General features: G+C 40.9%; 1 protein-coding gene across 6 annotated transcripts in view; it reads right to left on the reverse strand.

The window, feature by feature from the left end:
• Positions 1–25,962, reverse strand: part of lingo1a (leucine rich repeat and Ig domain containing 1a) — a 179,447-nt gene that overhangs the window by 151,243 nt on the left and 2,242 nt on the right. For 4 of the 6 annotated variants that reach the window (XM_037108071.1, XM_037108078.1, XM_037108070.1 and 1 more), the window contains exon 2: positions 21,412–21,466. The gene's annotated coding sequence lies outside the window, so the exon portion shown is untranslated. Of the gene's footprint in view, positions 1–12,559; positions 12,616–21,411; positions 21,467–25,962 lie in introns of those variants that run through there. The other 2 variants (XM_037108076.1, XM_037108074.1) reach the window with 2 other exon arrangements.

Below are 25,962 nucleotides of genomic sequence, written 5' to 3' on the forward strand. Positions count from 1 at the left end.
AAGGGACTTTTTTCCTGAATGTGAAAAAAAAGCAAATAAGGAGACTTGATCTGCTGAATGTCTTTTTGAAAATAAAATATTACTTTAGGCAGGGTAGCTTTTGTGGAATCTGCTGTCTTCCCTTTAGTTAGTGAACTTCAGATCTTTGTTTCCAGTTGATTATTATTTTTTCTACTCTGGGGGCAAAGAAAGGGCTTCATTACCGGGACACGGTTCCTTTTATTGAAAAATCTGAAACTGGTGCAGATTCACTACTGTAGTCTGTCCGTAGGGATGGTTTGAGGTACAGCTTTACTTTTACAAGAACTTAGGCCTTTTGTAGTTTCACAGCGATGATGTAGCTTTCCTCTGATATGTTCCCTCAGCAGAAATAGAGCCATGTTTATTCATGGACCCCGATGGTCTCTGATAACTTCTCTGTTAATTTCTCTGACCTGCTACATCGCAGTACAAGGATTAACCTTTACCGTTTCTTCCAGATTTCTTTGTGATCATCGCATAGATATTTGATGGATGTCTCAGTCATCATTGCAGGAGTTATAAAAATGACCTGACAAGATTATTTTCAGCCTTTTTGCACGACCCTGACCGATTTTGGCATAATGCTCAATTGAAGACAATACAAAGATTAGGTATTTAATGTTTTTTTGGCATCAAGTTTTTAGTTATTACTGGTTTATGTGGACGTAAAGGCAGTGGTATCCAACCCCAGACAAGGCTGGCACCCGCCCGAATATGACCGACTGAAAAGGTGCGGCATATGCAGTGGTGCATTAGTTAGGAGTGCAGCCTCACATTAAGTCTTTGAATTGGTTATAAAAGGTGATTTTATAGCCTGCGTCATATACCTTATTATCATATGATCAGGGTCCAACATACCAGTGTTTCCCATTAATAAACAAGACTGGTGCGACTCTCGTGTTTTCCAGTGGCAACCTCAACCACACAGACCAGCAAACAGAAAGTTAAGATGGCACTCACTGGCTTAAAACAAGACAAAGTTTACCTGGTCTGTCAGTCAAGGTTTACGCACAAGTGAGGACTAATAGGCTACAAGATTAAAAGCAACAGACTGACATTGAGTGTGGCTTATAAGCTTGTGTTAAGATTGTGTAGCAAGGGCTGAATAGTTGAGTGCATTGTGAGCGCTGGACTAATCACCAGGCAGCAGAGCCTAAGCTTCATGTTATATTTGATTATTTTCTAAGTTCAAATTCTTACACAATTTCTCTTTTATGGTGATGTAATTTTATTTCTAAATGTTTCCCTCAATGTGCACCAGATTGATGCATTCAGCTTTAAAATGTGCTAACTTTTCTTCTGGGGAACTGAAATCCACCCACCATAGTCTCACAAAAACCTTGTGGAGAGCACTGTTTCCAGATATCTTCAAGGCTATGATATGTGATATTTAACAGGGGACTGTTAAGTATCAAAAACATCGAAACTGCAAACGTAGTAGAAATCTTGAATTATATCAGGCTAACATAATATGACATTTCACATTTCTCTGTAGTTCTGCACTCTATGGAGAGATGATGTTCCACCATTAATAACTAGACCCGTAAAGACCCGCATTTATTTATTTTTTTTTTGAGCAATATTAAACCTTTCATGGAAAGAGCTGAAATCAAATATAAATCTGCTATGAGGAATATTGAAAAAAAAAAAAACCTCCCCCACTTTTCCAGAACAGTCAGGTGTGGTTAAGGCTACAGCCTGCTATTCAAGTCCTCCATCCTGCAATGTGTCATCGCTTATACTCTGTTTGAATGCAGCTGAATTCACCATAAAGATGTTTTTGTCTATGTTGTCAGACAACCAAACGAGAAAGCGATCACCTTGTAATTTAATCACAGATCAAGTGTCATTCAAACTGCTGTGCCATGATGGCAAACAAATCATTATATCATAACCATGCTGGCATTTGATAAAATCAGCATATTATGATAATAGGTATGTGATCAGCTGCGTTAACAATTAAAATGAACAATTACAGAGAAAGATAGCAGCCCTCTAAGTCATCCCCTGCTCTCTGTGACCACCTGCACTTTGTTTCCAATGTGCCCAAATTCACAATATTGAGCAGCTCATGGCAATATGTTAAATAATCTCATAGATTGTTGATTGAATATCTGAAACCTTCTGTGTTATGTTCCAGTAGTGATGAGACTAGACAGTAATGACAGTGAAGTGATTGGACTTTGCCACTCCTGATCCCAGAAAAGAGAACAGCATGGTGGATTTCATCAGTTGGAGCTGCGCTGGAGGACAGCGCTAACGCAACATGCCAACTCGGCGGGGAGAGCTGCAAGAGACAGTGGGGGCACTGGTAATCGCTTTAATGACTGTACATGTACTGCAGAAACCTCAAACCTCAGTTCTGCAGGAGTTCAAACTGGTATTTTGTAATTATGTTACATTAAGAAGTAAATATTGATTGAACAGTTTGTTTACTGCCGTTAAGTTTAGTTCCCTATAAACCTGGCTTTCTCCCCATAAAATACTGTCTGGTGCCATTTCTATGTGATTTCAAATTTCCACATATTAATGAAATCACATGTTGTTGGTAGTTGCTACTCTGAGGAAACTGGAAAACAGGCGTTGTTGGCAATGTAAATAATACTAGCCCTACCATTACTACTCCTACTACTACTGCTACTACTACTACTACTGCTACTACCACTACTACTACTGATAATAATAATGTCTTTGACTATCTCTTTTAAAAATACCTTGAATTCCCTGTTGCCTGATGAAAGCTTTTTCTTTTACACACTGTCTATCGAGCTCCCATGTCAGACTGCAAACCAATAAACTGCACTCCGAGGGACAGCAGATTCTGACAATGCAGGAAAAAAAATAACATTATCAATTACAGGTCTCCCTCATAATTTCTGCTTCCGTTCCCGCTGCAGGCTCAGCAATCCATCTCTGCCGGCTTGTTCAGCATGCAAAACTAAATCGAATCACAAAACAAAGGAAGCAAAGCTCTCCAAGAGCTTGTGTGTAATTGCATTAAATTTCATTGCACAGGGAGATGCTTTCATTCACTATTGTGTTGAAATGGTGCTGGTCTTTTACAGAAAAAGTTCACCGTGGTAACATCGGAGTAAACCGCTCACATAGAAACTTTGGTAAAACAATACAATGGAATGGATTATTTGACCAAGAACGCATTAAGGGTCTGTTTTTCTAGTCGGAGATGGTGGCCTTTTAAAGTATCTAGTGGTTGGATTAGTTTCACTTCATAATACAATTTATTCTGTAAGCCTTTATTTTCAAAAAGTCTGAAAAAATGTTACCTGCGTTATATTGATTACAGAGAGGAAAGGGTCATTTGCAACACTTCTTACGTGCTAAATAACAGAGTTTGGAATGATAATATATTCTTTGTTTATGATATACTTGCAAATCACAAAAGGGTGGTTTTGCTTTTATCTCAGTCTCGGGGATACTGGAAGGATTTAGTGATATGCATGAAATGACTAAACTGACACTATTTAAGGTAATATTTCAGAAAAACAAATGCATCAATCACCGCTGAGCAAATCGTCCTAGGCCACAATTTAACACTAATCTTTTATCATCCATCTTGAAAAGATATCGTGGTGTATATTAATGAAGCTCCTTATAATCTGGTAAAAATTCTCAACTATACTGTTCATATCACTGTGCATATCACAGACTCACTGAGACTTGTTTTTTGTTCAAGGTTGGCTGTGAAGGGAAACAAACCTGCAGCCTTCCAGTCTGAGAACCATCCCTGTCATCCTCAGAAATATGAGGCCATACTTTGTCAGGGTCTGAGAACAAGTTGGCTTGTAGTCAGACAGTCAGGGGAGCACTGGACACTCCCGCTGTACAGCTTGAACAAAAATATTCAACACATAATTCAGGATTAAGGGCATAATCTTCACGGGTGGGTTGGACTATTTTCAAATGCAATTTAATGAAACAAAAAACAAAAAACAAAAAAAAACCTCTCTTTTTCTGCCAGTTGTCCGTGTTGATATGTATCATGTGCAGTACCCAGTTGGAAGCAGGTCGATGGACGTCATTCACCAACTGTGACCAACTATTTGATTCTCTTCCTCAGCAACACCCACTCTTGAGAAAACAACTCTATTGTGCCTGTGCAAAGTTTTATTCTGGAGTGCAACTGTTTGGACAGTCTACAAGCCCAGTTCATCCAGTTGATTTACTAAGTGGTAATTTATTCTATGGGTGGCAAAGAACTGGTATAATCTGGTGGCTCATTTATTCATATTTTTTGGAATAGCTATATGTAGTATTTAACATATTGCATTGCCACTTTTACGGCAACAAAGCAATGATGCTGCTGATAAAATATTCAGAAAGATTGGCCAAAAGAAAACCACACCACACCAAACACAGAAGTGAGTTATGAGTAATGTACAGCTTAATCGGCTCAAATCAAGGTCTGAGCAGGACATTAGCATCTCAAAATGCAAACTCACCACAGCAAGTTCAATCACTGGGAGTTGTGCTAAAGAAAACTACTTTCAGTGGAAGCCAGTGAGGGATCACTTCTGTGTTACCAGATAAGAAAGAACACCTTTAGGCAGATGTAATAACAAAGCGGGGTTAAAGTTAGAAAAATGGGGAGAAGAAAGTGTTTTTGTTATTTACGCCGTCCTCTGACAGCATAACTGCCACTAAATACCTATTATGCCATTTAGCTCTTACTATGCTGTTGTTTTGATTACATGTATGTGAATGCTTGTGTGACGGCGTTAAAAATAAGGATTGAAATAAATGGTGAAGAGACATAGGTGGAAGACACCTTAAGATGTGAGCATGTTGTTTTCCAGTCTCTCCTCTCAACTATTATTGTGTCATTCTTATTTTAAGTGATGTAAAAATGTTCTACCATACATATTTAAAGAGACGAGCCTTGTCGCTCTCAGTAGGTAGCTCCATAATCAGCCGGAGGAACAGATTGTTCACTTACATTTTTGTCTTATCATCATTTCCGGCTGCTGACAGAATTGGCTGATCCTCGCACAGTTGGCAGCCAGAGTCCAGCCGATTTGTCAAACTTTCTCACAGATGATGAGATAAACACAGTATAGGGGCTATTAGCATGCAGCACTGAGTGTATTATTCCTGACGTATAGATATAAAGCTTCCGTGGTGATCTATGCCTTTGTGGTTTTAAGGCCTAAAAATCTATGTTAACTTCAGAAAAAATAATAGCAGTAGCTTTAATAAATTATTTTTAGTCCAAGCAATTATAACCTGCTGATTTTTCCTTTGTTATCATAGTGTATTTTCCAGTGGTGAGGATGACTAGGAGACTTTATGCTGCAGTATAAAGAATTAGATTAAATTATACTTCAATAATTTGCAAAACAATACTTGACAAAGTACAATGCAAACCCCCACTGGTAATGAGCCTCTATGTTACTTAAATTACACAGTCATTACTCATAATCAAACACCTTCAGTGTATTCTCGTTAGATAAACTGGAGCTCAATATGTTTTCGTGATGGAACCCATTACAGCTATCACCGCTCCGCAGGCTCGTAAAACAGAGTTAAACCAGCAGTTCCCCATTTATCCGCAACACAAATAATGGTATGTTGGTTAATCAGAAATTGAAATCAGCAACATTATTATATAGCGTCTAAGGATGTGTAAAACTGTCACTGGGTACATTTTGCAAGATTTGTGAAATGGGAGAGCGGGTGTGTACCACTGTCAGCTCATGACCATGATAGATGAGTCCTCGTTAAAAAGGTGCGCCCTCCCGCATTTTCCTCCAACTGACTGAAATGTACAGTATGTGGCTGCTTATGACGTGCTCTAATAATTTGAGATCAGGCATCAGCTGTTTGTACTCGCTTTTCAAGGCTAAGTTCCCCTGGTTTCAGTCAAGGCATTAAGAATAGACATTTGACTGCTGCTTCAGAGGAACTGAACACATAATCCTGAAAATAATTTTGAAACTGTCTGGTTAAATATTAATTTTTTTGTTCTGGACTGTGTTTTATTGATGTAGAGATATGGAGATTTTATGTGCAACTGTTAACTGTTGGCTATCAAACAGTCACTTATGTAAAACTTGTACAGTTTCATGAATATCAATGCACCATTAACAAACACGAAGATATAACTCATATCATTTGGACCTATAAATCTCAATATTCTAAAAAAAGTTACCCATAATGTCAGCGGGGCTTTTGACTCGCTCTGCAGTGGTCCATCTTCGGAAACGTAATACGTAACAGATGTGGTAATACAGGATATTAAAACAGCCCCCTTGGGCTAGAAAGGTCTCATTAATTATCTAACTCAAAGAAAAAAAAAATACAGCTTTGTGAATAGGAGCCCAGCAGTTTCTGAGGAAAATAATTAATTTATTCTTTTGTGATGAACGTCTCTTGCCTGCAGATTGGATCTGTGCTCCACCAGTGCTTGTGCAGGCTACAAACTGCTGCTGACTGGACGCAACGAGATGAGGTTATGATTACACATGCGTACTTGAATATAATCTGTTGTGGGCTTTCTTTTGTACAGCTTTAGTATTCCTGCCTTCAAAAGCACAATCATATGATCAAAATTGGCGCTACATACGACATGTCACATTACACTCTGAAAGCCCATCAGACATAGCACATTTATTAATACACTACTGTCCCTTTTCTACTTGCTCTAGCCTGGTGTAAGGGTAGACAGAAGGAGATAGTGAGACCGTAGAGATACCACCTAGGAGGAGTCACCTAGTGCTAAAAACAGTCACAACCCTTCACTGGCGTCCCAACTGTAAATGCTGTCAATCAGTTGTTTGCAGAGCCGGATGATGTGTGACATTCAGACAGAGGGTGGAAGGGAAAAGCAGTAAGGGTGAGTTATTACCCATTATTGCCAAGTTAGTACTTAGTTGTTGCTACTGATTACTGTTCTGTTACAGGGTCGCAAAATCCTGTATAGGCAAATAAAGAGCTTTGATGTTATGAAATGAAATACAGTTATCTACATAGTAGCCACAAAGTTATAAAGTTACATCGGCTGAGTAGTTACCGCACAAACGAGCATTATCCGACTCAGACAAACCTTTTGGCAACCGCAAATGACGCAAGTCAGAAAGTCAGTGATTGTGCTGTGTTTCTCCAAGGAACCCTGCGTATCATTACATGTATCGATATACATCACAAAATCACTTCCTGCCTCCCGACTACACAGCATAGCAACAGAATGATGTAACATGAGGTGCATACAAGCTGTTACATTCAGTGAGGCCGCGTGAGAATTACCATATCCACTAGGGGATGTGCTGCTATGGTGGGCGAGTGCTGTTTCTCATCAGTGTGCTCCCTTTAATGATGCACAGTGAATGCACGTTACATCAGGCTGGACTGGCACACACTTGTATGTAAAAAATGTCTGAACATTAATGACAGATCAAATAGTATTTACTTTAATTTGCAGAGGATCATGTGCCTGTTGTAGTCGTGTGCAAGTGTGCATAGTGAGCACAGTATCCAGTGGCAAAGTAAAGACTGTGACAGCCCAGACGGCAGTTCATCAAATCCTCAAATTGATCCACACCTTCAAGCACTGATAGCCAGATCTGATGTGATGCTGGAATAATCTAGAAAATACTTTTTTCTTTTTTTTTTTTTTTTTTTTATTAGACCAAGCCTTGGTCTTTCATAAAAGCAAGCAGCAAATGTCTTGTTGCCATAGTTACTAAAACACCAAATGTGAAGAACACATTCTGCTTCAGCCCATAAATATGCATTTACTGTTCCGTACAGTATATAGAAGCGGGATTTCCTGCACAGATTGTGTTACAATGAAGTGAACAAACAGTGATTCAGGTCTAACTGCGGGGCAGTTTGCCCCTGGGGGTCCGGCCATGTATGTGAGAAGAGAGCCAATTAGGGGATGGACATCGAGACTGGGAATACATGAAAAGCAAAGTACTACAGCTCACACAGTAGTTACACCTCATTCTGATTAGGCTTTGTTACAATTAATTACTAAAGGAGAAATGTGTAGCAAAGCCGCCCAGTGTACAGTCTATGCAATACTTGTCACATGTGCACAAAATATGTTGTGCCGCACTCTATGGAGTAATGTTCCAAGGAAAATACAGTATGCTGACTCACTTATCTGCTGTCCATCAGATTAACTGTAACACGATTTTGTGTTCCCTTTGCTCCGTACTGGCGACGACACGTGGACTTGAATTTGAATGTTAACTGACTAGACTGTCACAATCGCGGGCAGCTCTATTGTCAACCCCAAGATGAACAAAGATACCTGTCGCATCGCCATGCTCCCGTTCCTCCGCTTACCACAACAGGAGGTGAAGCCTGTCGAGTTGTGGTCGCGTTGCACTTTGCTGTTGATGCATGGATTTCAGAACCGGTTGTGTGCGAGACACCTGGCCTGACGGTTAAACTTCCATTATGCTCGGCAAGCTTTCATATTTTTGTGTGTTTTACTCAAGGTCTAAAGGCCGGGGGAGGCTGTGAAAACAATAAAGCTTTTTTAAATTGGGTTCTTTGGTAAAAGAAAAATGAATAAAATAAAATCAAAAGAGAGTGACACTGGTAGAGACACTGGGTGCTCAGCCGATTCAATAACATACCAAAACAAAAGTGGATTCAGGCACTTCTGCTGTAGAAACAGTGATGAAATACGTACCATTCTAAAACTGCCTTTTCCCTTTATTTGCCAATTGGGTATGGTTCAGGTGAAAATATACAAAGCTGTAATTTGTTTCAGCCCTGACGTAATATCAAAAATAAGTGATGTGCCGTGTCTTTGTTTGAAACAGCATGGTTTAGCCATTAAGCAAACTGCACATCTTTGAAAAATCTCCAGTGTTGAGAGCGATTTAATGACAGCATATCCCATTTGGTGAACGCTTTCATCCGAAACACCTCACAATGCTAACAGTGAGTGCATTTTAGGGGTGGTTGGCCTCAGTCAGAAGCAGCCAACCATAGCAACCAAATCAAGATGAACAACAATCCGCGGTACAAAAGCATGTTTAAATGAAACAGCTCTGTAGCATCTCAGCTGTAATGGTGCTCTGTACAAGGAAAGATGATTGTGCCCCCTTGTACTTTGTGTGGATCTTCAAGTACGATTCCATTTGCACACACTGACGTAAACACACACTCAGCCAAAAACAAGAGAAAGCTCCGGCTCCCGCAGGAAATAGCATGTGACCCTCCACCTTATCGCTTGCAATCGATGACTAACAGTGTTGCCTTAGCACTTAGCCTCTCTGACAATTGAGCCAGTTTTTCTCCCACACAGCCAAAGCCCATTTCTACAGGGAGGGAGGCAGGCCTACATCAAACATGCCTGAGGCTCTGGATTAACACACTGTTGTCACACTTTCAGGATTTCTAGCTGGTTGTTGTCTAATTTATTTATTCTGCGCTGATCTGTCTGCATTTCTCCTGTAGAAATCGGCAAAACTGAAATCAGCAACAAACCCTGTCAAATCTAGTGGGTTACTCAATCAATTCAACACATGGGTACTACTCAGTGTGTAAAGAAAAAAAAAAACAGTTCTGTAGCATCCTCTGTGTCTTTGAGAGGAGCATTCTAAAAAAAAATGGCCTTGAGAATGCAATCAGGGTTAATTAACGTTCAGCTTGAGATCGCGCTACGAGCTGGAAATTAAAGTCAAGGAAAGTCGGACAGACTGACAGGGAGAGTCTAACAAACACTCCTGAGTTACATTGTGGGAAATGCAGTATCCATCCTGACCCGCTGAGGCAAAAAGTCGGCATATATCAGCAATTTCGACCTTTCATTTTCATAATGTCTTTCAGGTCCAAGTGTTTTATGTCAGTAGAAAACACTTGCAGACATTATTTCTGATCAAAGCTCACAGACTGGTATTGTAGGGATACACGTCCCACTGTTGACACCAACACACACTGACACACATACCCAAATGACTGAATAGGCTGTTTGGCAGTGACGCCCAAAATGACATATATCATCACTCCCAGAACAACATGACGCTTGCAAGCCTACCAGCGACAGGCACACCAGACCTAGTAAACTATTTGGTTAGTGTTCAGAAAACATTGTGTTAGGCTTAAAATGACTGTGCTCCTACCTACATTATGCACATAATTTTGGTTACTCTTGCTTTCACACTGTACACAAACAGCGGCCCCCTGGATGATGGTCTCAAGCTTGTTTGACACAACTATACGTCTCTGACCTTCTCACTATGCGTACTTACCACTCATGTGGAATGACACCGTGAGAGCTGCTGTGCGTTGTAAGTTAGACTTGTATTGTTGAATAGAACTAAAGTAAAGTTTGATGTGACTGTCGTAAGGCGATAACCCTCACAGAGCAGCTTTTACTGCAGCTTGGTTTAGAAGTCTGATTTCTGCCGCAGACATGGAACACATTAGAACATAGATACACAGAACATATTTCCTCATTGGACGTTTTAATGATGGTGATATAGAGCATCGTCTTACATGTCTCTGGCTGTTCAAATGTGTTGTGATCTGACGAGTGTTAAGGCCATGGCATATGATTTACTCATTCACATGAAATCGGCCAGAATCAGCATTAGCAACAAAGACGTGACAGCGCCTTAGCAAAGGGAAAATGGACTCCTGTGAGTCTGGCTGATTATATTCCAGTGATACATTACTTCTAAATGATCTGTCCCACTGCGCAGCCCCCTGGCCACATCCCACCACTCAAATCTGTGGATGAGTGTGGGAGGAAGTGAAGTGCTCTCTGCCTGTCTGCCTATAGGGCCATCCACAGGATGCCGGTGCCAGAGAGCCTCGGATGAAGAGATTCAAGTGTGCATATCGAAAGGCCAATGGAGACAGATGGAGGACAGGGACATTTAGACAAGCCCCTCTCGTATCGCCTTTGAAAACATGTGAGGTATTTTTCTGCCTGTCATCGCCTCTGGTATAAATTACCGCTTACCCAAAGAGACGCCGTGCTCAGCGTAAGAGAGATAAATGGTTTGCATGCTACTGGCATGGAACACTGACTTCCCATGCCCGTCGGTGATATTAACTGAATATTACTAGCAATCTCTCCCCGTAAGACCTTGGTCAGAAATGAATCAACAGGACAATCTGCCCAGAGTTTGTGTAACTCTGTTATGTTCCTCACGGATTTCTAAATCATTTAAAAGCCTGAAGAACTGACAATTCCTGAATCAAGCCATAATTCATGGGGAATTGAGCCTAAATGGCTTTTGCTGGCGCAAATGAGGCTTTTCAAGTGATGTGGCTTGGAGCTGCCTTTTGCCACGGGGACAAGCCTGATTAGCATTATGGTGATGGATCAGTGCAGAGTACAGTCATCATTTAGAAGACCTTTGATACTGGCACACTAGACCCAGGGTGCTCAAGCTATATCACTGCCTAACATAATGTTTTGACAGCACTTGACCTTGCAGTTGTTTCTCAGAGAAAATAACTCCACAAATCAACAAGCTCTGCTCTTTTCGCCTGTACTGTCAATTTGCGAGTGTAACCATCAAGACAGTGCAGTGCCAGTTTTCTAATCTCCTTTACTGCAGGGATTAGTTATGATGGGATGTTGTTGGTGCTAGTGCCACGTGCAATTTTCATTTTTTTTTTTTTTCTCCCCTCCGCATTCAGCCAAGGAATCACTTTCATCTAAATCTCACACAACCTGTTTAGTCAAGGAGCCATGATTCATCAACAACATCAGGACACAATTATCGGTCTTTACACAACTCTGATGTGTGAGCAATTCATCAGTGGCATGGTATTTATGAAGCAGGGAGGAAATAACTGTAATTAATCTAGTTAAGTAGCATCTCCTCGTTCCACAGGTTAATGTGGTTTGCATTTAATTGATGTGGGCCAAATGAAAAACTAGGAATCAATGTAGTGGTGCCACACATAAGGGACATAATACGGATTCAGTGTTGTTTTCATGTGTTTGTTCGAGGCTGAGATGTTTATATTCACCATGACAATTTCCAGAACTCTCACAGAGCAGTTCTTATCTAAATTCAACATGTGACTGTGCAGTCGCAAGCCAAACAGTGGCAAGAAAACATTTCTTTTTTTGTGGTTTTAGTTTGCCTGATTGATTTGCCCATTTTTGAGGTCAGTGGGGGCCAGAATGGAAATCCACCTTTAGTGATACTGTTTAGCGTGTGCTTTTCCTGTGTTTGCATTCACTGTAGGTGGGTCCTGTAGAAGATTTAATAACAGATACTACAACTTTCAACGGATGTTAAGCAGTGACCTTGAAAACAACAGGAAAAAAACTGAGCTGAGTTTGTTCACTTGCCATGGAACTGAGGATGATGAGGGATGTTTGATACTGTCGAAAGCTCCAACACAGTTACTGAAATGGAATTGTGGCTACGTCGTTTTTTTCAACAACTGTCCCCGAGGTCAAGACTAATCTCTGACCCCTCAGCATTTTCTGCAAAATGGATGAGAAGTCCTCGAGTCGCTTAGAATCATCAATAGCTCAGTCAGTGTGTGTGTGAATACGGTTGTCTGTATTTGTTAGCCCACACCCGTGACCTACCGCGGTTCTGCCTCTCACCCAACGTGCGCCAGGGCAGGCTGGAGCTCTCTGCGACCCTGAACAAGATAAGAGGTTTAGCAAATTGACTGATGGCTGAGTGCCTCCAACATGAACATGTTCTTGTTCTCGCAAAACGTTAAATCAATGGAGACGTTTGTGTTCAGTCTCAACTAGATAAATCATTCATATGTAAACAGTAACAGATTATATCACCGGTCGCGTGTCCTCATATGCTGCTTGTCAGCAAGCTCTGAATGTCTCTCTTTATATATATTTTATCTTTATCTGTTTATGTCTTAATATTGTACCTCACATGTTCATCTTGATGTCTCTGTCTCTTTGAAGCAGCATTGAGAAGCCTACCCTTTGTATCAAACATCTAAGCTACCCATAACACACAATTCTATACCATTCTCTCCAGGGTTCCCAGTGGAGACATTGCTCGCTCTTATGCTAAGAAAAGAAGGAAATGAATCATTTATTCCTTAGGTGCCGTCGGGCCCTCTTCTTCAGTATCACCAGTACCGCAACCCATCACTGACCAGCCACACAGACCGAGGTCATTAGTGGAAAGTGGGAGCCTGCCTTTGGTCCGTCGGGGCGTCAAGGTGGGTATTGGACATGATCCACCAATGACACACACAGGTGATGACAGGGGAGCAAGAGAGGAATTAAAATAGACAGAGAGACACAAAGAGAGACAGAGGTGGGTGGAGGAGATGAAGCGTAAGAGAGGTAGATAGGAGAGACCGGGTGGAGGGGAGGGAGTGGATGGTCTGGGAGGGAGCGGTACAGACAGAAAGGATGAGAGTGAAGAGGAGGCCTGTTATCTAGGGAGAGTGGCAGTTTGGGGGCTGCCTTTTTCTGCAACGCTGCCATCTAGTTCTAATGACCGAAGCACTGCCAGAAGGGGCGGAACGTGTGCAAAAGCCATGGGAGCAAAGGCATCCACCTGGAGAATTACTGACATGTGAAGTAAATAGAGCAGGGTGACCACAGGTACTGACCCTAGAAAAAGAACTCTGTGTGCTATGGTCAAAAAAAGATGTATAAGTAAACATAAACAAAATAACTGTATGTATATTACTGTTTATGTTGTATTTTTGCTCAAATTAGTACATGCACTGGATGGATTAAAAAAACTCCAGATCTGCAGTAAGTCTTTATTCTAACTTAAATTTATATGAAATGCGGAAAGCATCATTAGCACATTATAGTCCACAGGAACAGTCAGTGCATATATTTAATTTGGGCAACAACATAACATAAACAATATTATGAATACAGTCATGTAGTGGCATCAGTGTGACCTGTGTGACAAAGGCAACACTCTAGCCATAAAATATGAACCAAACGTTAGCAACAAAATACATAAAATATTTTTTGTAGATGACTTTAAAGACCTAGCGTGTCGGATTTAGTAGCGTCTCACAATGGGGTGGCAGATCACAACCAATTTGAATAAAGCAAGTTCAAACAATATGCTCCAAAATCATAATGTGTGCAAAATCCAAACACCACAGCAGGTCGGCAAGGTTTTCTGACTTAATAGGGACCAAACACAACTCTTATAATCAGGTCTTGTACAGGGCGTACATGACGTGGTCCAGATATCGCATAGACCATATACTTCTAAAAGCTAAAAACTTTGATCTGTCTTGGCTGATAAACTCCCAAATAAAAGGCAGCCATAGGGTAAAACAAATCAGACAACAACTGTGTAACAGCAAATATGGGAATGTAAACAGTAATGTTGACACGCAAATATCTTTTTATATGTTCTACCCGTGATACTAACAGCAGTCTTAACTGGGGATTATAATCCCTCATGAGCCTTTGTTTATCTTGGCCATGGTGACTGTAGGACCGTGACCCAGTGGGAGTGCTGGAAATAATTGATGGAGACGAGAGAGAAGTCCTGTGTGACAAGAGAGGCTTTTCTTCCGACAGACACCAACCGGCAACCGGCATCTAGTGTGAGAGTGCTTTACTTGCATGGCTGGTCAACAGTTTCACTTTGCTTTTGATGGACGCAAAGTTGCAACAGGATGTGATACTGAATCAATAAGAATACACATAGACAACTGTTAAAATGTCTTCCCTGACAGTAGACTGCAACTCAGCTCGGACAAACTGAAGCCTACTGCGTATGCTGCATTTGAAATCTGAACCATATGGACTTGACAGCCGGTGCAGAAAAAGGGGCTCTGTCCACCGATCATGAATTGGAGCTCTAAATCTCTTTTAACAGGTCGTGCTGGGGCTTCTTGCACACTGCGTCAGCATTCTGGGAGAAAGACAGAGGGCAGCCTATCTGTATTCCCAAGTAATTAAAGGCTTTGACCTGTTCCATCACCTGGCCTTCGAGGCTCAGGGATACGGTGAATGGGGGGGGGGGGGGCGCTCCCAACAACTGAGCTCATTAGCCCTCCTCAGTGTCAGGATATCCATGTACCAGTGGTATGTTCGGTAGAAACACAACTGTAAGGCTGTGCTCAGACCAAAAATACTAATGCAATGGCATTAACATATGCAAGGAGACAACAGGTAGCAGACAGAGTGTGAAATATGAATGTAGCCATGAGGTTGAAGGCAAACCAGATGCAGAAAAACACAAAAAGCAAAAGCACAGACTGGAGGTATGGCAGCCATACTGCTGCCAGTGTTCCCAAAATGACAGGCAAACACTGCACAGACTGCTGTGTCCTTAGACAATATTAAAATATTGATTTCAGTCTTTATTGTTTTCTGCTGAATGTCAGTTGGGCTTTTTTATGAGATGCCTGACAACAACCAGGAATGACTGACTGAAGTTTTAATAAATAATTAAAAGGGCATCATATAAGGGACTGGAGCAAAGGCAGAGGCAGGGAACACAACATGCATTGCCTAAAACACTGCTGATGCACAAACAGCCCAAACACTTGAAACCAAACCTCCAACGCCTCAGATAAACACTAGAACTTTCGAATTGAAGAAGCACCCAGAAAGATGGCTGGATGTAACAGTTTGAGCAGGGATGAACAGATTATTGTCATGAGTCATACCATATCAACTAGTCACTAAAGTTATCATATACATTTAATGGAGTGGCAGTACAGAACAGGAGAAAATGGAAATACTAAAGTAAATTTCAAAATTGTATCTAAGTACAATACTTGAATTAATTGTAATTAGTTTCATTCCATCTCTGGTTATTCTAAATTTTTACACATATTTTTATTTCTACTGCAGATGTTTTTTTCAGTTCCAAACAGCGATCATGAGTCTCTGGTAATTATCGCTATCGGTATCGACCTTGAAAAAACATATCGGTCAATCTCTAGTTTTGGGGACTTAACTTTTAAAAGTAAAATATGGACTTTGAATGGTTCAAATTAAAATATTTTTGATCCACCCCTTCACTGACCTTTTAATCACATTATACCAATTTATTCTGTTTTACACATAAGAGTTTGATTCCATTTCAGCCAAACTGAAACCCACCCAAGCAGTGCAGAGGCACCCAGGGCAATGGGCGGCAAAGCACCGCTCACCTGGTAAAGCAAGGGAGCTATTGTGGAATATAGAGTGGGTTTTAATTATGCTGCTGTTCTAGTTTTCACTCGAACAGAGGGCCATTAATTCAAAGAGACAATCACTCCCTGGCCCTGCAAGCCTCCCAAGAGATAAAGGCACATTGCTTTGACGATGTCAGCTTTGCAATAAAAGACCTCATGCGACATACTCAGATCAGTGCAATTCTGTCTTGACAACGAGCACATAACATTAACCACACAATCAATTCAGTTTCTTTTTTTCTGTGTAAATGAGCAAGGTTGTTATTATCGATATGATACCTGAGAAGAATGACCAAAAACACAGCGCTCACTTCCCTCACAAAATCGACATGCTGTCACATTCTGACACTTTAAAGCGACTCATGACATCGTCGACTGTGACGATTGCTGGTTTTACGTACATTTTAAGATCAGGAAAAATAGATTATCTTATATGTAGCCAAATGAATATTTTATCTACACTTCTGCGTTAAATTGCTTACCAAATACAGACAGCACAGTGCAGACCAGTGGCTACTTCTATTTATGTTGGATGCGGAGTGAAAGTTAACCTTGGCCCTACAATTGTTAAGGCATAAATAGACTGCAGTGATTGAGGAGAGACTCGTGACAGAATGTGGCCTGAAAGAAGCACTGCTGCCGCTCCTGCCGTGACCTTTCACTAGCTTACTCTGTAAGTATTGGGACATTGTCTGACAAAAGGGTTTTGATTTATCTTCTGCCAAGATTAAGAAGTTAAGACCATGAGAGAGAGGCTGCTAACTAGAATTTAAGGTGGCATTTGAGAGAGATAAGTGCTGGCAAAACCTGTCTGGAGATGCAATCTGCCACTTTAGAAGTTAAATATTAGATTTGATGCCCAATCCCTGATATTTTTATCAGCCCCCCCCCCCCAAAAAAAGTAAAAGATGATTATTTCCCCTCTCTTGAGCACTCACTCAAGAGCTATTTCAGTTTTTGCTGAAGGATAAAGTCATTGCTTTTCTTAATTGTTGTTGTTTAATCCATACCGTGTCAAACATCCTTGTACATCTGCTGAAGTAGTTTGTCGAAGGAACGGTAGCTCTGCTCTGCTACCTTCCCCCCCCCAGATCACACTGGAATGATAAAGGTTTATAGTTAAACATATTTAAAACTTTAAACTACAACAGAACCAAACAGAAATTGGCTCAACCGTTGCGGAAATGTGCAATGGATCTCAATTCAGCAAGGTCTTAAACGCAAGCCCACATACTGATCTGCTACTATGTGATTTAAGTGGTGTATTTAGACTGCTTATCCTGTGGTGGGTGTGACAGACAGTAGAATTTGGTGCTGTTGTGACTTTCATAATTTGAAAATACTGGATCATTAGATTATTATGCAGTGTTTTAGTGTTGAATAAGCCTTAACACTGATTCTTAATTAAAACTGGATCTCCTGGACTATTTTCCCTAAACAACATGAGCCTATGAAAAAAATAGGCCAAAAATAGGCTTATTTTTTCATTTTAATTTGTGTTTAGCCAGGCTACTGTTTTTTTTTTTTGTATTTTTCATTTTAGTCTGAGAGCCCAGACTACATAATATTTTGCCTACTAGCCAAAGCTTATCCAACTATGTCCAAATTCAAACTTGCCTAAACCTCAGCCACCCATGTAGTAATTCATGAAAGCATTTAATGACCCTTGAGTTTAAGCCATGCAAACATTTGAATGTATTTGTTGGCCTCTACCTGCATGTCTATATACTGTGGTTCACTACTCTACACACAAGGGAGTGCAGGAACTATTACTGATTTGAATTTGCTAAAACTGAGTTTTTGCTAAAACTCACAGCTGTACATTGTGTCTTCAAGTTAGCTTGTATAGTTTTCTTGAAAGTATTCTGCACCTTTGTAAATCCTTGCTTTTTCTTTGGCATAACTTCAGCACATCTGAGACCTGCCAGACTTTTGTCCAAGACATTTTGCCCCCTTGAAAGCATCACATCAAACCCTCTAGGTCTGAATAAGTGTACATAAATATAAAAACAACTACACTTGAAACAATTTTCACAAAGCATTTATTCTAGCAAGCATCTATTGCAGCCGTTAAGCAGCTCAAAACTAATTCAGATATATTTAAGATATCCAAACTATTTTAGGGTCCTCTTTCACCACCGTGCTTCAGGGAGAGACTGCTCTGAATCAATTACTCTCCTCCCCGCAGCCTTCCCGACCACGTCCTGCTGTGGGCTCTGGAATGCAGTAACCCCACAGCCATATGCTAATCAGACTCGCATATGTCGCCTGTGAGACTATCAAAGAGCCCGGAGGACCCAGAGGACAGAGGACGATGCTGGGACTTGAGGTGGGGGGTGCTGGATAAGAGGCAAGTTGTTGTCCTGTGCATGTCTTTAGGGTTGCAGCGTGGTGGGAGAAGGACAGGGCAGTGACTGGGACAGTCTGGCTCGCAGTGTACTGCCAGATGGAGAGATTGCCTGCGGACATTCGCACTTAGTAGGGGACTAGTGCACATATAGTGGTGCCAGAGAGCATCCCAAAAGACAAAATCTCCTCTTTGCTCAGCAGTCTTTTGAAAGTAAAAATAGCTTTTTATGGTTGGAGCCATTTTTAAGGACGTCTGCAATTTAAACTTAGACAGTCTGTAATGTCAGTACAGAAATCAATTGGAGATTTCACGATCAACACCAATGTCTCAGGTTGGTAAGCTGCTAAAATGGCTTTAAAATGGCAATTTCCTCTCATTTCACTCTGACTGTTTCTTTCTGATTGGGCAAGAAAACTTTCCTCATCTATCTGGTGACCAAGCTTCCGCTGCCTTCTCACATTGTCAGTCGCCCAGTGATGGAAGACGATGCAGTGACCCAGCAAATGCTGTCACAAGAAATTTCAATTATGAGGGCTACGGAGCTTTGTTATCTGGCCAAGGTATTAACATTCTTCCGGTGTTTTGCATAGTGATGAACTGCATTACCGCTTCACATTTCTGAACGCTCTCCAGTTGAAATAACTTCCCCTTTTTTGTCTCGTGTGAAAATTTGGCTTTACAGTTTGGGTTAATTACAGGTTGTTGTAACGCGAATAGAGAGACGATGCAGGTTGACCTAACTTGAAGAAGCCTCTTCTTGCTGACAAAAGGTAGCTAATTACTCTACTGTTATGAGGACAAATAATAGTGCATGCTGAGTTCCTCGCTAAGAGAAAGCAGGTCATGTGCAAGGTAATGTAGATTTGGCCTCGGGTGAACCTCCGCAAATGGACATGATAGCAGGGTTAAGAAAAAAGTGCCAAAGAGCATGAATTAGTGACCTGTGCACCGTGTCTGGTGCCAGTGATCACAGTTGAGCTTCAGAGTACATTAAGGCTCTGCGGACAGCCTGCAGGCAGAGTTGCAGACCTGACAGCTGAGGAGCACTTGGGGTCGCTGAATACTCGGCCGGCTGAGTCATAAGCCGTGCCCCACATGTTGTCAGCATCTCAAGACTGAAAGGTCTTTGGTTTGAGATACAAAAGCACACCTCCTCCAACTTAAAAATGCTGAGGCAGGTTCTGAAAGTGTATGATTTGCACTTACTTTACAGTAATGAAAGTTGCTTTACAGGCTGTGCATCCAGATGCTTAAATGTGAACATAATAATCAATTCATTATTCCACATTTAATAGATTGCTGCTATACAACTTAGGTATAAGGATGGTGCTTCTTCTTAATTCTGGCGAGACCCAAAGTCTGTCCTCCTGGCAAATCAGTAGGCTCAACTTGTGCTCTTTCCTTCAGTGACTTCCAGTTCGGCCTTGGAATATTTAGAACCCTCAGCAGGCTTTTGACTACAAATGACACACACACACACACACACACACACACACACACACACACACACACACACGCACGCACATACAAATGTAACAGCAAACAAAATAGGTAATGTGAAACTTAAAACCATCCTCAAGTTCCAGCAGTATTCATTAAAGGTCTGATCTTGCCTGTAATAGTGAACAGTATCACACTATCAGAGTTTATTTTCTCCTAGTTTGGTCAAACAACACATGATTATCAAAAGGAATTTAGATGAGAGTTGGAGTCATCTCACTCGGGATCTAACACAACGTATCTCAGTGTTCACCACAGAGTAATGTGGGTGAGGTTAAAGGGAGTGCACGATGCCGACGTGCTTTATGGATGCGCTACATATGATAACAAAATAACGTGCAGCGTTCTATAAGGAATCAGTTCACAGTGAGGCGCTATTTCTAAATGATGTTTAACTGCTGTGCATCTGGAAGCAGCCGGTCTTCAAGGGTCTGCTGGGTTCCTGGTGGGCTAGACTTGGCCCTGAGCCAAGTCAGTCAGTCTAATCAGGTCAGGTAGCAGGTCCCATTGAATATCAGCGGCTCTCAGGTTTGTGTGTCAATATGTGGATCAAAGCAGTCTCACTTTCATCCCTGATCACACGCCGTGTTTTTTTGACTCAAGACAGAGAGCATTAACGGCGAGGTGCGGCGGAGAATGGCATGCACGTCTCCTCGTTTTGAGGCTGTTTTATTAATTGGGGGCTCATCACGCTGCAGCCAGTTCTGGTGTTCTCTCTCAGCTTGGGTTTGTTCAGGTTGACTACACTTTGAATTGGGTCTAATTATCCTCAGGCTTATTTAAATTGGTACTGACTCTCCTCAGATCCCTTTCAGATCAGCTCTCTTTTTTTTTCCTTTTTTTGTTCCTTTCTCTTTTCTTTTCCAATCAACTTAAGCACGTTGGGATCACGATCGTTGTTGGTGGCTGTGTTCTGGATCAAAACCATGTTACTAGCTCTCTGCCACCAGTCTCACAGGGTAATGTTGAACAGTCTACTAACTAACTTCAGGCTCACAAAATCACCAACAGGGAAGTGTTCTTATGCTGTTCAATCCTACCACACCTCTTCCCCTTCAACCCATTGACATCACTTAAATCTTACAACTGAATTTTGCCATCATGCTATTGATCACATTAAAAAAGTAAACGCAGGCATTATCGTCATTCTATTTGAATCAACACGAGCACGAGCTGACACACATTTGTGCTGGGACAGGTCGGAGAATCCGTGGCAAAGTAAGTCAGGTCAAACTGTCTCTGTGACTGTTAAATGGGTCACAATATACTTGGGCATCCATGTACTTGGAAGGGCTGGCACAGTACAGCCTGTGTTTGGCGCTGTATCTTGCATAAGTGTACACAAAGTGAACCCCAGTTGTAATGATTACCTTGAAATCAAATGCATTTCGAGCCAGCACACGCAGAGATCGAGATTCATTGTGTTGTTTAGACAGTCCTACCTGGTGTTTCTATGACTGGTGCCTCTGATTGCCTGTCTCTTTTATCAACCTTGGCCTGGAGACAAAGAAGAAAAGATGTGACCCAGAATTCAGATTGTAGCCCATTAAACTATATCTCCAGACCAACAGACGGGCTCACTGGGGATTTTGCGTCTAGAGACATTGACTCCTGCTTCACTGGGCCACAAAGGTTGTCCCGTTAACGCATACATTCCACAGCTGACCTCATACGCCTTGTAAAGAGTCCCTGTTATTCACAATACAGTGTATTATTGTCTGCAATAAATCAAGCGCAAGGATGAAAGTCTGTCATCTAAAGCCAAGAAAATGCCAAACAATATTTTTGAGTCTAATTGGATGAAAGAGTGTCTTCAGCCAAGTGTGCTGTGCTTTGAGTCTCAGAAGTATTGAGTGCCTAGATGCCATTAATCAGAACCAAATGATCCTTACTGAAGCAACCAGCAGGCCAAATGGATGAGTAGCAAAATGAAAATGCTTTCATCCACACTTGTATACTAGCTAGACAGCTCGAATAGTTCTTGTGATAATTAATAAACATACACTCATTTGAATTAGGTCTGAAGGCCACAATGTAAGGAAAGGTTCTAATATCTGTAAGATACTGTCATATTTAGTACAAAATACTTACAAATAATCCACTTTTTATTGAATATGGTGATTTGCCAAACCCGATACATTAGAAGGGTTACCACTGTCTGAATGCCATAATGTTTAATTAAAAAAAATGTAATTAAAAAAAATGTCATGCCTATAATTTTCAATGCGGGTACAATTATATGTAAATGTTAGCATTTGAAAGACGGATAGAGTCTAAATGACCAGTGATCAAATGTGCTGAACACTGAGGCTGTTGGCCACTGAATGCATCTTTCAATCATTATAAATGGCTGGAAAGTTTAACGTAGATTAATTGCCATTACATAAATATTCCAAATTATATCCCAATGTATTTTATCGTCACGTGATTAAAATGTCTTGGAAATGTAATAAACCATCTCAGTCACAATGCAACAGGAAATTTGACATTAACTAATATGTGTTGTGTCTGAACTTAATTATATCCAAGGTAATTAGAGTCTGTCTTATCATTTAGTTAGTGCCTGGATCCACCGAATGATCAAGAGGTCCCCATTAGTGGCTCCTGCAATATTTCCCATTTGAAGTCTGTATCCACAGGGAGTGTCCTGGTTTTGTGAGATGCATAAAAAAGGAGTTCAAAGCCCAGGCCAAGGATAGAGCCTGTCAGTAAATAAGCCATGAGATTAACACAGTTTACTTCACAGTGTATACTGCAGACCCCGCGCTCCTGCTGTAGACATTTAATGCATAATGCATTTCCCAGAGAGCCGCTGACAATGGAAGCAAAGGTGCATCTCCAATAGCTGCTGAATACAACTGTGGAGTTACACAATACTATGGGTAGCCCATTGCATCTTTGTGTGTGGACGCGGGTGGTGGAAGGCACTGAGTTGGTTGGTCATTATCGTCAACTGCTTCCCACCGATTCACCCTTAATGTACGATTCTCAGTGATTATAATCTCTTTGTTTTATCTCATTATTTTTCTTTTTTTATATATCCTGCAACACTCATCACTGGAAATGAATTCAATTGCTGCATGATCATCCAAGGATCACAAATATCCATGATCATTACTGTCATGACCGCACACAAAACCTGCTAACCTAAAGGATTGTTCCCGACGCTGGCATACCGGTCACCACCCAAGTTCTAACCCTTTAAACTGGTGTGTTAATAGATACACTAAATATGTTTACATTTCACCCTCTGTTGGTGTCATTTTTCCATCTGATCTTATAACCCTCTTCAGGATTATTTGCACGGGTTAATTACATGTTGTAATTGTTTGCTACTGAGCAGAAATAGCACTCCATGTTTAGAATTGCACAACACAGCATGGTTTGTGTCATTTGTTGAGTGGGTAATTGTACATTTGGTTATGATTTGTACTTATTGCAACAATGTCATACCCATAATTACAGTAATACCCTTCCAGTGATAATTACAATAGTAACGAAGGATTGCCCTCCTACACAGCTCCCCTGTTAGAGGACTGAGAAACCGTGCATGTGAATTTCTTTGAATTTTAGGAACGTGCGATGCGAGTTTTTAGAAGCAGTTTTATATACATGACATTTGATGAAAATGCCGACAGATTTAAGAAGATGAACTTTGCTGGGAGGAGCCTGTTTGGGAGCACACGGCAGCTATCCGACTATTTTCAGTTGTCAGAAAGGGACCCAAGTTCAAGTCAAGCATCAATAAGAATCGATCAAAGCCAAAGCGCAGTGTGCCTATTTTTGGCGGCTGTTGGTGCAAAGTTCACACAAAGTTGGAGTTAGAAAGAATATTATTAAATATTGAACATTATGCTTGATCTTGAAACCAGTATCTATAACTAAGAGATCTCAAGCTCCATTAAATAGATTTTTTCTGAACTCTCAACTTTAATCCCTTCAGTAAATGTGAGGGCTGATCACGGCCACTTCCTGTATTTGCCATAGTCAAAGTCTACAGGTCAGCAGAATTTCCTGTGCATAATTGTGCATAGTTTTATTGGGAGTCAGACTGATCCGCATATCTGGATACAAATTATTTGTCAGTCTCTCTCTCTCTCTCTCTCTCTCTCTCTCTCTCTCTCTCTCTCACAGACAAACACACTCACAATTCTTGTCAACAGCTTGTTTTCCATTCCCATACCCTAAACAACAACATGATGTCTCTGCATCTTTAATAAGTCTCTAACCCTGAGAAAACGCACGGATCTCAGCCATCTGACTCAGCACTGGCTAAATTGTGCTGCCTCTGGATACTGCAAACTGTCAGCCTCACACTGGGTAACATCTGTCCTCTGCCACCACACAAAATGCCTCCCCTCACATTTATTTCAGTGAAGCAGCAATATGAAGCATAGATTATGGACGGATAAACAGACGAGGGAGAACAACGGAATGAGAACGTCAGATCATCAAAACACGCCGGCCATATGCTCAAAATGTGCTAAAGTGTTCCCAAAGATAATACTTTTAATATGCATGAGTGAGAGCTTTCATGTCAGCTAAATTATGTGTGGCGAGGGAGACAACACTTGATACCTTTGTAAAAATGATGCTTTGATGCAAGGCAGGCCTGAGATTTGGTCATGTAAGGGCAAAAATGGATGAATAGTAATGTTATGGGTCAAGAAAAGAACACTCAGAGTTTCCATCAAACACAGTAATTAACTTGACAAGAAGCAGGCCACACTAAACCCCAAATAATGGTTGGAGACGGTTGATGAGTGCCGCTCCACAGAAAGGATGTATTTTTGAACAGAAAAACGTCTTACTCTACCTTTCAGTTTCCTTTCACGTCCCATACCTTGAGAATTTTGTTACGTCAAGGACACAGTCGTGTTCTGTGGCTCAACGTGACAAACAAGCTGTTAGAGGGATACACAATCTGATGATTTAATGTAACTAAAAAGACCAGCTGGAGGGGAGCGTTTGGTTACCATGACCGAAACCTTTTGCTAAAACATAAAATGAAACATTGTGCACGTTGCCATGAATCAGTTTGAATAAACTTCTCAAGTCTAGAGGACAATGATCTGATTTAAGTTGAACATACACAATGTACTGAATGCATGCTCCATCCACTGCTCCATCTAACTGATAAAAAATGAGGGTCTACTGATAATGTGCCATCCTGACAATCATGAATCAGAATTTTGTCAAGAACCACAGATATGAAGCTCAGTTTTCAATGTCCCTGAAACTTCTTTCGAGAGCATTCATATTGGATGGTGAAAAATCCAGATTCAGGATCTTCTCATACTTAGAGGTCTTAATGTTTCATGTTCAATAGGTAAATTGGTCCCATATTTTATTGAAATTTACCAAGACCACAATGTTTTCATACCTTAACCGAATGCTGTGCATGCCAAAACAAAATAATAATAATAATAATAATAATAATAATAAAAAGCTGAATTATGCTTTTGTTGATACAAGCAGATATTCTTGGGGGGGGGGGGAGTAATATATTGTTTGTGCTGCTGCAAATTAGTAGAGCACAGCTTTTCAGAGATTGTGCTACTGTAGAAAAGGGGGTGCATACCACTTTTTTTAACCAACACTTAACCAGCCATCCCAGCCTTCTTTGTATTAGGTTTTGGGATAACCTAAAGAGAAGTCATACCACTTTTGTCTTTGCTTCGCAGTATTTATTTGTTCCACCACAAAAGGTCAGAAACATAGATTGTTTTAATTTGAACAAATCACCAACCGGTGCCCTTCCTGTGAAGACAATCTCTATAGTTCATCCTAATTATTTCATTACTCTTTTGATCTGACACGTATAAATCACAGACTGCTGCTGCCCTGTTTTAAGAGCGCAAACAAATCAGATGCACGTCTGAGGAACAAATCTAACTCAACGTTTTTGCAAGCGGAAGAGAGACAACCCTGTCAGTTTTTTGTTTTTTTTTTCTTTTTTATTAAGCTCGTTAATGTAAGGACTTTCTGAATGT

Source organism: Acanthopagrus latus, chromosome 8 (genome assembly GCF_904848185.1).
Source record: "Acanthopagrus latus isolate v.2019 chromosome 8, fAcaLat1.1, whole genome shotgun sequence".
In the NCBI taxonomy this organism is placed as follows: domain Eukaryota; kingdom Metazoa; phylum Chordata; class Actinopteri; order Spariformes; family Sparidae; genus Acanthopagrus; species Acanthopagrus latus.